Genomic DNA, 14,886 nt, shown 5'->3' on the forward strand with positions numbered 1-14,886 from the left:
GGGTTTTGCCTATCAGTCTAGGTAAATTTTACACTTTACTTCTTAATTGGTTTCCATAATCAAGTTCTCTATCCAATGATCGATAAGATTTATATGTTTTATATTTTATTGAGGTTAAAATGATGCTTCCTTTCATAAGAATCTCATAGAGTGTGACTGTCCAGTTACTAAAGGTCACATAGCTAGGGTGATTAACTTAAAAAAGAAGAGTAACTCTCCACATGGGCTGTGTGTAATTGATTCTATTGGAAGTCCTTGGTTTGTTCTGTCTTCACCGTATAAGATACTATAAAAAATACTCGTAAATTGACCTTACGAAAAATTATAGTTTTAGATTCAATCTCACTATAGCAGCTTAAAGTACTAGTACGAACACCTAGAAGGGGTAAATAGGTGTTTAAAATAAACCTCGGAATAAAATAAATTTTGAACAAAGTCTAAATAAGGATCAAAGTCTAATAAGAGAACCACAAACTTCTGGTAGGTGTCCAAAATCTATTATGCGATAGAACAGATTTCTGAAATAACTTGTAATTGTGCAACAGACTTATATAATGAGAGTTAAGGGAAGAGAATGTTGCACATGAAATTTATAGTGGTTTGGCTTAGATCAAGCCTGCGTCCACTCTCCCACGCTAACATATTAGAGATTACAATTTCGAGTGCAAACACTTAGTGATAGATCACACTATCTCACTAAGTCACTCTTTTGGTATTTCTCTCATGATTACAAACGTTTAAGCTCACCAAAGACAAGTGTATGATCGAATGTCACTCAGACTTTGAAATTATAAATTCTATGCTTCTCTCTTACTTGCTCATCAGTCCTTGATCTCCTTAAATACTCCTCAACTTCCAAACTAGCCGTTAGACAGTATCTAGAGAATCGTCTTCAAATCTACCCATTGGACAGATCTGTATCTAGAAAATTTAGTAGCCTTTGAGTGATAGAAGTAGAATCCCAAATTGATTATGATTGTCCATACAAATAGAATCTTGGTTTCCATAAGTAGAGCTTCTTCGTTTAGAAAGTTTTTTTTTTTTTGGTAATCCAGGGAACCCCGTCAGCCGTTCGTCACCTTACGGCGGTACATAGCTGCCAAGTAAACCCTGGAGTGATGCTAGTGGAGGACCCACCACCCCGACATCACGCTTAAGACGCCGATGCTTCCACTGGGTTTTGACCCTTGCACCTTTCCCCCAAGGTTCAAGGTCTTATCCAACTTCGCCACCAAGGCCGGTGGTCTTCATTTAGAAAGTTCTCGTCTTCAATATCTAATTGTCAATCGATTAGATTGAGTCAATCAAATCTATCTTGATGTGAAATCCAAACCAAATCACTAGCCGTTATATGTTTTGGGCTTGTGTTACATTCTATCAAGTTGTCTCGTTCTGAACATGCTTTGTTTTGAATTTTTTACGTTTTGAACTTGTGTTACGTTCTGGACCTTGTCACGTTCTGGACTTGTGTCTCATTCTGGATGTAAAGTCTGAGAATATTTTGTCTAAAGTAGAGTCTAAGTGTGTTCTGTCTGAAATAGACTTTACAATCTGGATGTAAGTCTGAACATATTCTGCTTCTAAATATATTTAGCCTTAAGATCTGAACACAATCTAAATAAGTTCAACTTTAGCATAAAGTCTATCTTTTGGATCTTCCAAATATAGACTTCGACAATATCATTTACATGTTCTATCATCTACATAGTCTATTACTCAACCATTAAACACGTTAGTAGCCTTTGATTTATTTTGTCATCTTCAAAACATTATAAGGGATTTCCCTAACAACAGCAAGTTTAATCTAGCTATAAATGATGTAAGTCTTAGTCCGGTGTTTTGCACTTTTCATGTGAAATTAATTTCTACAATTTCATTATATAGTTTTCGTGAGGCTAAGTTCACTTTGCTTTTAGTTTGACATGAGGCTTCATCAAGCTATCGTTGATGATATGTAATTGAAAATGAGCAAAATAGCAAATAGGCATTTTTTTTGGCAACAGCGACAAGACTGGTCTCCAGGCAAAGATGCAGTGTTTAGATCGCTTTTGCACTTGCGAATAATTGACGAGCCAAATGCTAAAAACAAGGAACATACTTCATGAAAATTGCCGTCGAGGATGTGTATTGGCATAGTTGATGAAGTGTGACTGATAGATTCTTGGGGCCAACGGTATCCTCATTTTTCAAGCGGGTCTTGTCTAGTAGTGCTGTGTTACTGTGTTTTCAGATAATAATGTTATATAAAAAAAATTAAAAAGGTTTAAATGGCAAGTAACCCGTGATTGCTGGTATATGGAGTTTTCGGAGCTATAATATGGCTCGACGTATGAAAGCTAGAGGAAAAATAAAAAATCGATCGCCTTTGTTGACAAAATATATAGAAGTTTAAAACCTACCCATATTTTATTTCCCAGACGTTCAGCTTTAGTAACAATATTATCAAACAACGCCTCATGTCTTTTTCTGCTATATATATAGTACAAAATTGAGAAAAATCCTTTACCAAAAATATATATTTTAAACTTTACCAAAAAAAAAATTGAGAAAAATCAGAACTTCTTTTCTTATTGATGAAAGCTCAACGCAAACATATAGTAACCCTAAACGTTTTGTAACAGGCACGAGACTGTTATGGTGATGCCTAGAAGGGGTAGTGAAAAAAAAAATCTCCTCTTTTCAAAGTATTATCTTTCTTGCCGATGACAATTCATTTCCCTCAAAATAAAATTTATATGCTACTAACTTGCATGATATCATTTGCTACATTATCCAAATATATTCCTTATTTCAATGGTATGTTAATCTATTAGGTAATTGATAACTCAGTACTTTTTTGTTCTAAAGTGTCAACTACATAAAGGTTCTCAAAAAGCATTATATGCGGTATAGGAAACTTAAGCATTTTGGTTGTTTCTTGATTGAGTCTTATTTGTATTTAATCAATCCATATTCTAAATCTTTTTAGAAAATGTGTAATTGAATCCTAGTCTCCCTGCTGGTGATATTTACTCATCGCAAAATCATGTTCTTTTAGTTCTTAAAAAAATTAGAAATTATTTTGACAATAACCAAGGAACGAAGTGAATAATTTTCATTGAAAACTGAGTGAGAAACTTGATTATGAAACTTTATTCAAAACATAATAAGTTTTTCTCCATAATATTACGTGACTCAAGAAAAAACGAAAATAACATGCTTTGGGTTTTTCCTATCTGTTTTGGTAAAATGTAGGCTTTATTTCTCTATTATTTTCCATAATGAAATTGTCCACTCAATGATCTGTAAGATTCATTTGTTTAGTTTATAATTGTGGTTCAAATGATGCTTCATTTCACAATAATCTCAAAGAGTACTTCTAGTTATGAAAGGTCACCGGCAGTGATATTAGTACTTGAGTGCATATTAGCCAAAACATACAGGATTCATTTAACGAAAAATAATTTGTTTAGGACTTGATTAATCAACCGTCAAAACATTAGGACTTATACTACACTTGTTCTCACACTAGTGCAATTCATTGAAAGAAGAAGAAGAGCAACTCTCCACAGGTACCATGTGTTATCGGTTCAGTAGTAATATCCTTGTTATATATATAACATTAATAAATGTATACTTCACATTTTATGTCATGAGAAGTCTCTTTCATTGCATTGTGTTATTTTTTGTAAGGGCTTGAAAAATTTCTCACAAAAATTTCTCACAATGAAAATTTATTCCTTCATTCCATAAACAAAATATATAATTTGAATTACTTCCGCGCTTCACGTTCTAATTTATTAATAAACAAGAACATTAACGACAAGAGATACAAGAATCATGATCATTTATTCAACGTTTTTGGGGCCAGATTCGTGGAAAATTAGGCTACTAGACTAGCAGGTCCCATCTTCCTATTTCCTCAAGAGAGAAGTTTTGGAAATGATGGGAACGTCATTAAACAATAAGTCATGTCGGGATATGAATAGTATCAATTCACCCAAAAAAAAAAAAACATGAAACATAAGTGGCCAGTTAAATTCAAGGGACAGCACTTCCATTCACATCTTGTTCTACTCAATGGGTGAGGACCCCATTTGTCCATATCAAATTGCCCGTGGCGTACGTGAATGATCTTTTCAAATTTAAGATAAAGAACGCATTTCATCGTTGATATACATTCTATTTAAAGCAAAATATTTCATATATCGGGTATTAGAATAAAAATTCAATGGAAAAATAAGGAATATTGTTTTCAAGATAACCATTTTGCAAGATGAAGCCATATCATTGGACGAAGAGTTCAAACCGAATATTCTGTAAGAGACTCTAATAACAGGTTCAAGACTCTTATAGTAACGCCCAAAGGGATTAGCTAAAAAAATTCTTCTTTTTTCTCTTTTCAAAGTATTAGTTTTGTTGCAAATGATAATCACATTTCCATTTAAGTAGGAATAATCATTTGCTAAATTATACAGATATATTGACTAATTGAATGATATGTTAATATATTATGTAATCGATAACTCAATATTTTTTACATAAAGTGTCAACTAAAAAATAAAGGGATAATTACCAAAATAATCCTAACGTTATTGTATGAATACTAATCAGTTATAAACTTGTTAATTTTGCTAATCTAGTCATAAAGTTTTTAACATTTTGCCAATATAGTCTTCGTCCAACTAATTCGAGCCAAAAGATACTGATGTTCACGTCGACTGTCCTACATTATACAATAAATGCTGATATGGACAACTTTTGCAACTTTTTTTTCAAAAAATTTTATGAATATTTTATTATTTTTATATTTTTCTTTTCTTTTTCTTTTTTTGTAGCATAGTTCTTTTTCCTTCAAGGCCAACGGGGCCTCAACAATGGCCGTTGACCCTCGCCGACCGCTGGTTTGCTCACCTCACGAGATTTAAACGAAGTGGCTAGTGAGGGCCGCCATGAGATCACCTCGCCAGATCTGTGTAAGTGGTGCCCGTGGCCAAAGACGCCCATCAATGGCCAACGAGAGCTTTGCAATCGGCAAGGACATCATGGCCCACGACCCCAAGTTAAACATCCAGTCGATTTCAATGTTTGCATGCATAGGCATATGTAGTACTTTAGCTGGTATGTCCATGATGGGATGCGATTGGATCGCACCATTTGGACTTGATACGGTACGATGGAAGGACACCATTTGTAGGGGTGTCATGGAGATGTATAAAAGCCTCCTGAACATAACCGTTGGACAAGTTGGCAGATCATTCGCACCAAAATTTTCTCTCCCTTTCCAAAGAAGAAGAAGGCATTCTTTTTTCACTTTTGTAAGAACAATCGGCATTTACGCCGTGGAAATCGAGTGTTTTCTTTGTGATTGCATCCAGACTAACATGAGGAAGTGTTGTTCGTGTTTCATCAGCAATTCAACGTTTGTTCCAGGGCTATTTGCTGTTTGCGCATCGAAATCAGGTAAGTTGTCTTCCGCCGACTTGAATTCCAACATTGGTATCAGAGCCCGGTTGTGATTTCTACCTTGTTTTTCATCGAGTTTTTCTCATTTACCATTTGATATTAAGATCGAGAGTATAAAATCTACACCGTTTGGATCTCTGATAGTCGGAATTGCCATATGAAAAACTCGAAATTGAACCGGAGCAAAGAACGGGTTCGGGGTCGCGTGCATCCATGAGGTTTTGGCCATTTTTCGAAATAATTTTTTGGTCAAAATTAATTTTGAATATACAGGGTGAAAGAGCTCATTGAGACGAGTCCAGCAATGGGTCGAGCGCCACCGGGAGACGCCGAACGCGCCCATACGTGCAGCCAGAAGCCACTACGCGTGGGCGCCACGCGCCTGAAGTGCTGGCACAGCCAGCGCATGCGCCACACGCGCCGGTCGGCGAACCGGCACGTGTGCAATGCGCACCAGCCTGCAAATCGGCACGCGCCAGTCGGTGAACCAACGCGTCATGACGTCACCATGACGTCACCCAAACGGTCGGTAACCGTTGGGATGACGTCATCGATGACGTCAACGCCGGCAACAGTTGGCCGGCCAATCACCGGCCAACAACCCGACCCGACCCGACCGGCAACCCAACCCATGACCCGACCCGACCCGACCCTTGACCGATCAACGGTCGGACCGATTAACCGGTCCGGCGGTCAAATCGGTCGGACCGGTCACCGGTCAAACCAGTCGGACCAGCCAGGAGCCATTTGGCTCGCTGCCGCGTGCGCCACACGCACCGCGCACTCAGGCGGCGCGTGGGGGTGCGTGCAAGCTCTGATTAGAGCGTGGTCAGTGGCGTTTGGTTCGTATGAATGTTGTCTACACTATAGTATAATTATTTTATACTTTTGAATTTTTATAAATGTATGAAAATGCTTTGGAAACCCTATGTATGTGTATTTTTTGGGGTTTAATGCAGCTTATTCATTTGTAGCTTGTATTTTCTTGTGATTAGGGAAATACAGTAGCTAGCTTGCGTGCAAATGATGTTATATATGCTGTGTAGAGCTTGGTTCAATGATATGATGTATATATTTTAATATACTTGCAATTTTCTAGTTGCTAGAAAATTAGAACAATGATAGGAAATCCATTACATGTTGAATTGCAATTTTAATTATAGTTGAAGCATGATTGTTGTTTATACGTTGGTTATTATCATGTTATGTTTTTGTGTTAAGGAAAAATGTAGAAATTACATAAGGTCATGTAATTATTTTTCCTAGTGGAAGTTCGTAGGTTGGTAGAATTGAAAGGAGTTCTCACCTAGAACTTAAAATTTGCACAAATTAAACTAATTAATGATAATAGAACAATTGTACATAGAAGTTGATTGGGAACATTGTGAACTTTTGCTTTTGTGTCTTTTGTTGAATTATCATTAATTTAGTTTGTCTTTGCTGCAAATTAAATATGTGTGTTACTCTGTATAGTGTGCTAGTATTGATTCTGCGTTTATTATATCAATGTGTTATAACAATTGATTATGGCTTCGGCATCCAAGACCATTGTGGCTGAACTCAATAAGGGTGAGAAGCTGAACGGTGACAATTATGATATTTGGCACCGAAAGGTTCAGTACATCCTTGAGGAGCAAGAGGTTTTGGAAACCCTCAACCATACCATGGATGAACTTGAGCATGGAACTTCAGCTCAGCACATGAGAGATCTGGAAGCTTATCAAGCTTGGAAAAAGAAAAATAGCATTGCTCGGATCACGTTACTAAGCTGTATGCAAGATGATCTCATGTGTGAGTTTGAAAGTTATGACAAAGCTCAAGCTATGTGGATTGCCCTAAAAGATAAGTTTGGGGGTACATCTGCCACTAAGCTGAGGAGACTCACCATCAAGTTTAACACATTCCGAAAGCGCCCAAATGTAACAATGAGGCAGCATCTTTGGGAAATGTCAAACATGATCCGTGAGTTGAAGTCGGCAGGTCACTCCCTTACTGATGAACAGCAAGTTCAGGCTGTTATAAGGTCTCTTACTGATAATTGGGAGCATATGAAGATCAATATGACGCATAATGAGAACATCGTCACTTTTGATGATATTGCACGTCATTTGGAATTAGAGGATGAGTGCCTAGAGGCTGCGAGATCCTCTACCCATGCTTATGTTGCTTAATCGAGTTCGCGCAAAGCTTCGGGCTTCAAGCGCAAGAGGAATCTTCAATTCAACAACAAAGGGAAGATGACTGATCAAGGACCCAAGAGGGCTAAGACCTTCCGACGCAAGAAGCATGGTGGAAAGAAGGACAAGGCCAAGATGGAGTGCCACAATTGTGGCAAGATGGGTCACTTTGCTCGTGAATGCACTGAGCCAAAAAAGGTACCCTATTACTCCATTACTTTGAGTAATGCTTTTGTTTCTAGCACTATAATGCTTGCTGAATCTCATCCAATGTGGACTGTAGACTTAGGAGCAACAGACCATGTAGCTAGAAACTGAGAAGCGTTTGTGCAGTATCGTCGGATACCGCCTGGAAGAAGATGGATATATGTTGGGAATAACTCAAGAGTTGAAGTGAAGGGTATCGGCACATGTAAATTAATCTTACGTGGTGGTCGAAACCTATTCCTACATGATGTCATTTATGCTCCAGATATTCGACGAAACTTGGTCTTTGTAGTTGTTCTTCTTAACTTAGATTATGTATTGAATTTCCATGGTGATTGTGTTGATATTTTGTATGAAACAGTTTATTATGATTCAGGTCATGTATCGAATGGTTTTATGGTGTTAGTCATTGACTATGATCAATACAATGTTAATGTTGATGGTTGTTTTTCTTTAATTGCGTCTTCTAATAACGTTGAGATTGATGCAAGTACTTGGCATGCTAGATTATGTCACATTGGATTGCAAAGAATGCAAAGATTAGCTAGAGAAGGCCTTTTAGGGTCACTCACTAATGTTAGTTTATCCATATGTGAACATTGTCTGACGGGAAAAACAACTAGAAAACCATTCGGTAAAGGGACTAGAGCTTAATTTCCATTGCATCTCATACATTCTGACATTTGTGGTCCTTTGAATGTGAGGGCGAGGCATGGAGCCTCGTATTTCATTACTTTCATAGATGACTTCACACGTTTCGGTTATGTCTTTCTGATCTCCCATAAGTTAGAAACATTAGACTGCTTTAGACGATATATAGTGATGGTAGAAAATCAATTGAACAAAACAATAAAGGCATTGAGAACCGATCGTGGACGTGAGTATCTATCAGAGCAATTCAAGGCTCTTTGTGATGAAAAGGGAATTGTACGACAATTGACTATTCCCGGTACTCCACAACAAAATAGGGTAGCTAAGAGAATAAATAGAACCATATTGGAAATGGTTAGGTCTATGATAGCACAAGCAAATTTACCTATCTCCTATTGGGGAGATGCATTATTGACTGCTGCCTATATACTACCGTGTGCCCTCAAAATCAGTCACTTCCACCCTTATGAATTATGGACTGGTAGGAAACCAGACTTGAGTAGTCTACGTCCATAGGGATGTGCAGCTTATGTTCATGATTCTTCCCATAAACATGGCAAATTAGGTCCTAGATGGAAGAAATGTATCTTTATAAGATATTCCGAACACTCCAAAGGGTACGTGTTCATAGGTGAACAAGCTGATAGAAGTGTGACCGAAATGGAGTCACGAGATGTCACGTTCTTGGAGAACGATTTTCCTAGTAGAGGTGAGATTGATAAGGACTTCCAATTATATGAGATGGAAGATCCTAATAACACACCCACTGATGTTATGGAGAGAAATGAAGATTTACCTCAACACACAAGACCTAGTGGGAGTGTTGCATCGCCTGATAAATTGAATTCAAGAGAAATTCAATTGCGTAAAAGTAATCGTAAAAGTATTCCCCGTCATCGTTTTGAGATTGAAAATGAAACATTTATGATTGCTCAAAAAGACGATGCCGAGCCTAAGACTGTTCAAGAGGCTCTCCCGTCCTCTAATAAGGAAGAATGGAGAAAAGCTTTGGAATATGAGATGGAGTCAATGAGGGCAAACCATGTCTGGGACTTGGTTGATCTACCACCCAATCATAAGGCCATTGGAAACAAATGGGTCTTCAAGCTTAAGCATAGGGCGGATGGATCCATTGAAAAGTATAAGGCTCGCCTTGTGGCAAAAGGTTATACTCAACAAGAGGGTATAGACTATGAGGAAACTTTTTTCACCGGTTGTAAGGTTTGCCTCAATACGCTTTATTCTAGCCATCGTTGCACATTTGGACCTTGAATTACATCAAATGGATGTAAAAACGGCATTTCTCAATGGAGAATTAGATGAGGAAATCTATATGAAACAACCTATAGGTTTCATAGCTAAAGGTCAAGAGCATAAAGTTTGCAAGTTTCATCGCTCAATATATGGCCTTAAGCAATTATCTAGACAGTGGTATCTTCGTTTTCATCAATCAATAATAACTTTTGGTTTCACGATGATCGAAGAAGATCACTGTGTATATGTCAAGCAGTCCAAAGATAAATTTGTGATTTTATCACTTTATGTGGACGATATTTTGTTGGCTGGAAATGACAAGGTTTTGGTTATCACCATAAAAGAATGGTTGTCCTCCAATTTTGAGATGAAGGACATGGGAGAAGCTGCTTATATATTAGGAGTTAAGATTAAAAAAAAAAAAAAATCGATCGAGGAAACTCCTTACTTTATCACAAGAGTATTATATTATGAAGATTCTTGAGCGTTTCAATATGCAGCATTATAATCCCACTGATACCCCTGTCATGCAAGGTGAAGGCCTAAGTACTGAGATGTGTCCTAAGACTCCAGAAGAAATTAAAGTGATGGAAACCATTCCTTACGCTAGTGTGGTCGGAAGTTTGATGTATGCTATGATGTGTACTCAACCCGACATATGTTATGCCGTGGGATTGGTGAGCCCATATCAATCAAATCCTGGTCAAGCACATTGGAAAGCAGTGAAAAGGATCCTGAGATACTTGAAGGGCACCATGGACTATCGACTTTGTTACCAAGGGAATGATTTACGCCTATTGGGTTATTCAGATGCCGATTGGGGTGGAGACCTGGATGAGCGTAAATCGACTTATGGATATGCGTTCTTGCTCAATGGAGGTGTGATTTCTTGGAATAGCAAGAAACAGATATGCATGGCCTTGTCTACGATGGAGGCAGAATTTATTGCATGTTCTGCCGCAATGCAAGAAGCAGTATGGCTAAAACGTTTCTTGGAAAATTTAGCCACTGTCACTAAAGTTCCAAGACCGGTGACAGTTTATTGCGATAGCCAAGCAGCCATTGCCTATGTGAAAGATCCCAAGTATCATGGAAGGACAAAGCACATTGACATAAAGAATAACTTTATCAGAGATATTATAGTGCAGAAAGAAGTGATCTTGCAATACATTTCAATTAATAAAATGGTTGCTAATCCATTTACGAAGGCCATTCCTAGAGACATTTTTGACCCATAGGATGTCACTAGGATTGCGTAGAATGTGATATCCGTTATTGTAGAGGATCATTGATTTATGTATTTTTGGACAGATGTATTGTACTTGTTTGTTTATTAGTGATTTGATGTTTCATCAATAAGTACAAATCCACTATGAGACTAGCACAAACATACATATATTATTGAAAAGTATGTCAGCAGGCAATGATTGGCTCACTCACACGAGCAATCGCCTCAAGTGCTTTAGAAAGCACGTTGGGATGAGACGTTATGTACAAATAAATGCTAAAGAGCAAGTTTGGTACATAAAATATGTCGCCTTGATTGGAGTCAATATGAGGTATGTGATTTATTTATAATAAGACCGAACATGATAGTCCCACAATCATGTATGCCTGAAAGATGCCGGATGCGAGTATTTAATTGGGTGCTATAGAAAACGAGCTGATATAGCACTCGCGCTAAACATGAGTACGTGAAACATGAGTACATGAGAAGCACATGACTATGTTTAGGCTAAGATATGTATGGTGGATATATTTGATAAATGACATACGCTCTTATAGAAAGAGTAATCTACTATAGCATGTAATTCATACTACATGTGCATTGTACGACCAATAAGGGAAGATGAGTAAAATTATCCCTATTTACTCATCGTGTGAGCCCTTTAGGTAATTTATAATTTACCTCAATTTTGTGCCCTATGTTACTTCTGACTATGTTCTCGAAGTGAAAGATCAATGTTGCTACTTTAGCATGTTACGGGCGGTCATGAATGGATATGGCCTATGGGACATGTTTAGGAAAGCAGTTATTCTGAAATTGAGAGAGACATAAGTGCGAAGGAAGACTATTGTTGTTTTTACATCTATCACATGTATTTACTGGTCGACCAATTATATCGCCCTATGTGGTTGCGGATGTAATTGTAAATACATGGTGTTTTTTAGGATAGTCAAGTATAGCCTTTAAGGGATATGTATACTTGGATTGATGTAACAAAATATGTCTGGGCACTGTGAGACATCGATTGTTTATTTCTTTTCGGGGTTGTAGCCATTATGTCATCCCTAACAGGTGCATAATTAGAGCTCCCAAGTGCAGGTGTACTCACTGGTCGCACGGCTTATTTGCCAGTATGAATTGTTTTGTAAAGTTGATGAATGTCGAATGCCTCTTATTCTTGATAAAGCGCTATCAAGCCCATCATGTCCAAGTGGGAGATGTAGTACTTTAGCTGGTACGTCCATGATAGGGTGCGATTGGATCGCACCATTTGGACTTGATACAGTACAATGGAAGGACACCATTTGTAGAGGTGTCATGGAGACATATAAAAGCCTCCTGAACACAACCGTTGGGCAGGTTGGCAGATCATTTGCACCAAAATTTTCTCTCCCTTTCCAAAGAAGAAGAAGGCATTCTTTTTTCACTTTTGCAAGAACAATCAGCGTTTATGCCGTGGAAATAGGGTGTTTTCCTTGTGATTGCATCCAAACTAACATGAAGAAGTGTTGTTCGTGTTTCATCGGCAATTCAACGTTTGTTCTGGGGATATTTGCTGTTTGCACATCGGAATCAAGTAAGTGGTCTTCCGCCGACTTGAATTCCAACAGCATAGGCATACATTCAGTCGGTTTCATCCTATAAGTATCAAACTAACTGACGTGATGTGAAATGAATTCGTTATTCTTAGTTTCCTCATCTATTGATCGCCCACATTTATCCATGATGCAAAACAATTTGATAAGAGATGTCTCCAAAGGAGAAACTGATAATTTTTTTGGTCAACAAAACGAGAGAGAAAATAAAAGGCAATGATGCTCTCACACTGCGTGGTACACTTGGAAGACGTCGTTAGTGCAGAAATCTAAAATGATACTATCACTAAACTTTCCCGAATGTGCAAATTCATTCATCAATGGAAGATGCCGAGATTCGCCCAAGAAATTAGGAATACTATCCTCATACGATACGGCTACCTTTGAAGTAGGGAGCGCTATCCTTATTGTCATATTTGTGAGATCTAATCCTCACTAAAGGGTTGTGTTGACATATTGCATTCACAACCCATGGCCATGAGCAAGAGATTCTCAAGAAATATGCACTTTGGCGCAAACTCATAACAAAAATGTCTAAACAAGCAGCTTCTTCTAATTATAATCAAGAAGTCTCGTAATGGCATGACCAGAATATAGAGATACTAGGTGCATCTTTTTTTAGCACTTATCATGTTGGCATGGAAGAAAATGTATAATCTGTCATCATGCTGATGCTGCAACATACTAGAGACAAAACAGAAAATTTTAAGTTCCAAAAAAGTTCACAAGAACATTTTCTTCTCTAATATGGATAAGCCTCAACTCAACAAGTGCAAAATCATCTTAATGATTGATAAACTATTGTCAGGTTAATTCAAGACGAGAAGACCACCAGTGAGAGAGAAAGCTGAAGATCACCAGAGTCCGATAAATTTATCTTGTCAAGCATAATCAGGCATCACTTTTTTCAGGAATGTAATTGGCTTGGAATCCTCAGGCGCCAGTTGGTCAAATGCAACATAGTTGTGCTCTTCATCATACACATGGCACATTGTCATGATCGTCTTCATGAGTCGCCAATTCCTTGTGGCTTCATTTAAGTACTGTGGACGACATGTAAATCAAAATGAGCAGACTAGCAAATGGGCTTTTTTCAACAACAGCGAGACCGCTGGTCACTTGGCAAATGTGCAGTACTTGGATCACTCTGCATTTACAAATATGTGAAGCACCAAACGCTAAAATCAAGGAACCATCTCAAGTTTGTCAAGGAACTATCTCAAATTTGCCAAATTTAGTTTCAACTTTATTACTCCCTTCCACTTCAAGCACCGATTACTCATGACAAGAGAAAAAGAGGGAACTTGTTCCCAATCATCCTAATCTAGCTGGCCCATTGAATGCCAGAATAACATACTTGACGAAAACCAGCTCACCTTTCCCCGTTTTCTTGTATAGACTTGAGAGCCGCACACAAGTTGTAACTCGGAATCCTTGGTGATATCTGATGGGTTATGTGAACATTTATATGATGGCATAGAATTTCAATCGTGCACAAGAGAAGAGCATCACAGTTTGCTTTTTGATCATTCTACTCATCCTTGCGCCCAAAGGTCAACTAAGATGATTTTTTAAGATAAAGCAAGCGACAAAACCTTCTTCTAAAGTGTGCAGTCAGCTAAGATAGCTAGTCCGCCCATAACCACATGAACTTGATAATAATTTCATCTTCCTCTTTCAAAAATGAAAAAGTTTCTTTATACACATTTTTGCATCGCAATGCCCAGAAGCAATGCCAAATGTGTTAAAGTTTAGAGGTACAAGATCCAATTGCCTAGGGGTGATTAGTTCCCAGTTAGGTCCGATTCCAACAAGGAATGGGACTAAGAGGATCGGTTTCCAAAATTTGGAACCAGGGACCGAAGCAGTTGGTCCTAGAACCAAGAATCGGATCGAACCATCAGTCTGGTCCGATCCACTGGAACCAGTAACTTATTTTTTTCTCACTACCTTTTCCCATTACTTTGTTTCCCACCACTTGGAATGGGACCGGGATAGTGTTTAATTCACATTTTACTGATATTTTTGAAGAAATAATAAAACAAAAAGTATATTTAGTCAACCCGGTCTGATTCGAGCAATCCCAGTTCGGGCAGTCCATTTTGTACACCCCTACAATTGCCGCCACCATCATGTCATCGACAGTTTATATCAGAGATGTGAGCAAAAGAGAGCAAGTAATGAAGAAACTTGAGGAAAATAAAAGTTTTATTACCATTTAGGATAATCACATCAATGAAACGTCCATTTCATATTATCGAAACAGATCAGGATGTCACACCCTCCCTAGGCGATGTGAGACAAGAGACGTGTCCCCTCCTTGCACACA

The 14,886-nt window shown here is 38.0% G+C and overlaps 1 long non-coding RNA gene across 1 annotated transcript; it reads right to left on the reverse strand.

Moving 5' to 3' along the window:
- Positions 1-13,177: 13,177 nt before the first annotated feature.
- LOC120291193 lies at positions 13,178-13,980 on the reverse strand. Its single transcript, XR_005549099.1, has 2 exons — positions 13,934-13,980; positions 13,178-13,600 (listed from the first exon to the last, which is right to left on the reverse strand). It is a non-coding gene; the product is annotated as an uncharacterized LOC120291193 (long non-coding RNA).
- Between the last annotated feature and the right edge of the window lie 906 nt (positions 13,981-14,886).

This window comes from Eucalyptus grandis, chromosome 3 (assembly GCF_016545825.1).
Source record: "Eucalyptus grandis isolate ANBG69807.140 chromosome 3, ASM1654582v1, whole genome shotgun sequence".
In the NCBI taxonomy this organism is placed as follows: Eukaryota; Viridiplantae; Streptophyta; class Magnoliopsida; order Myrtales; family Myrtaceae; genus Eucalyptus; species Eucalyptus grandis.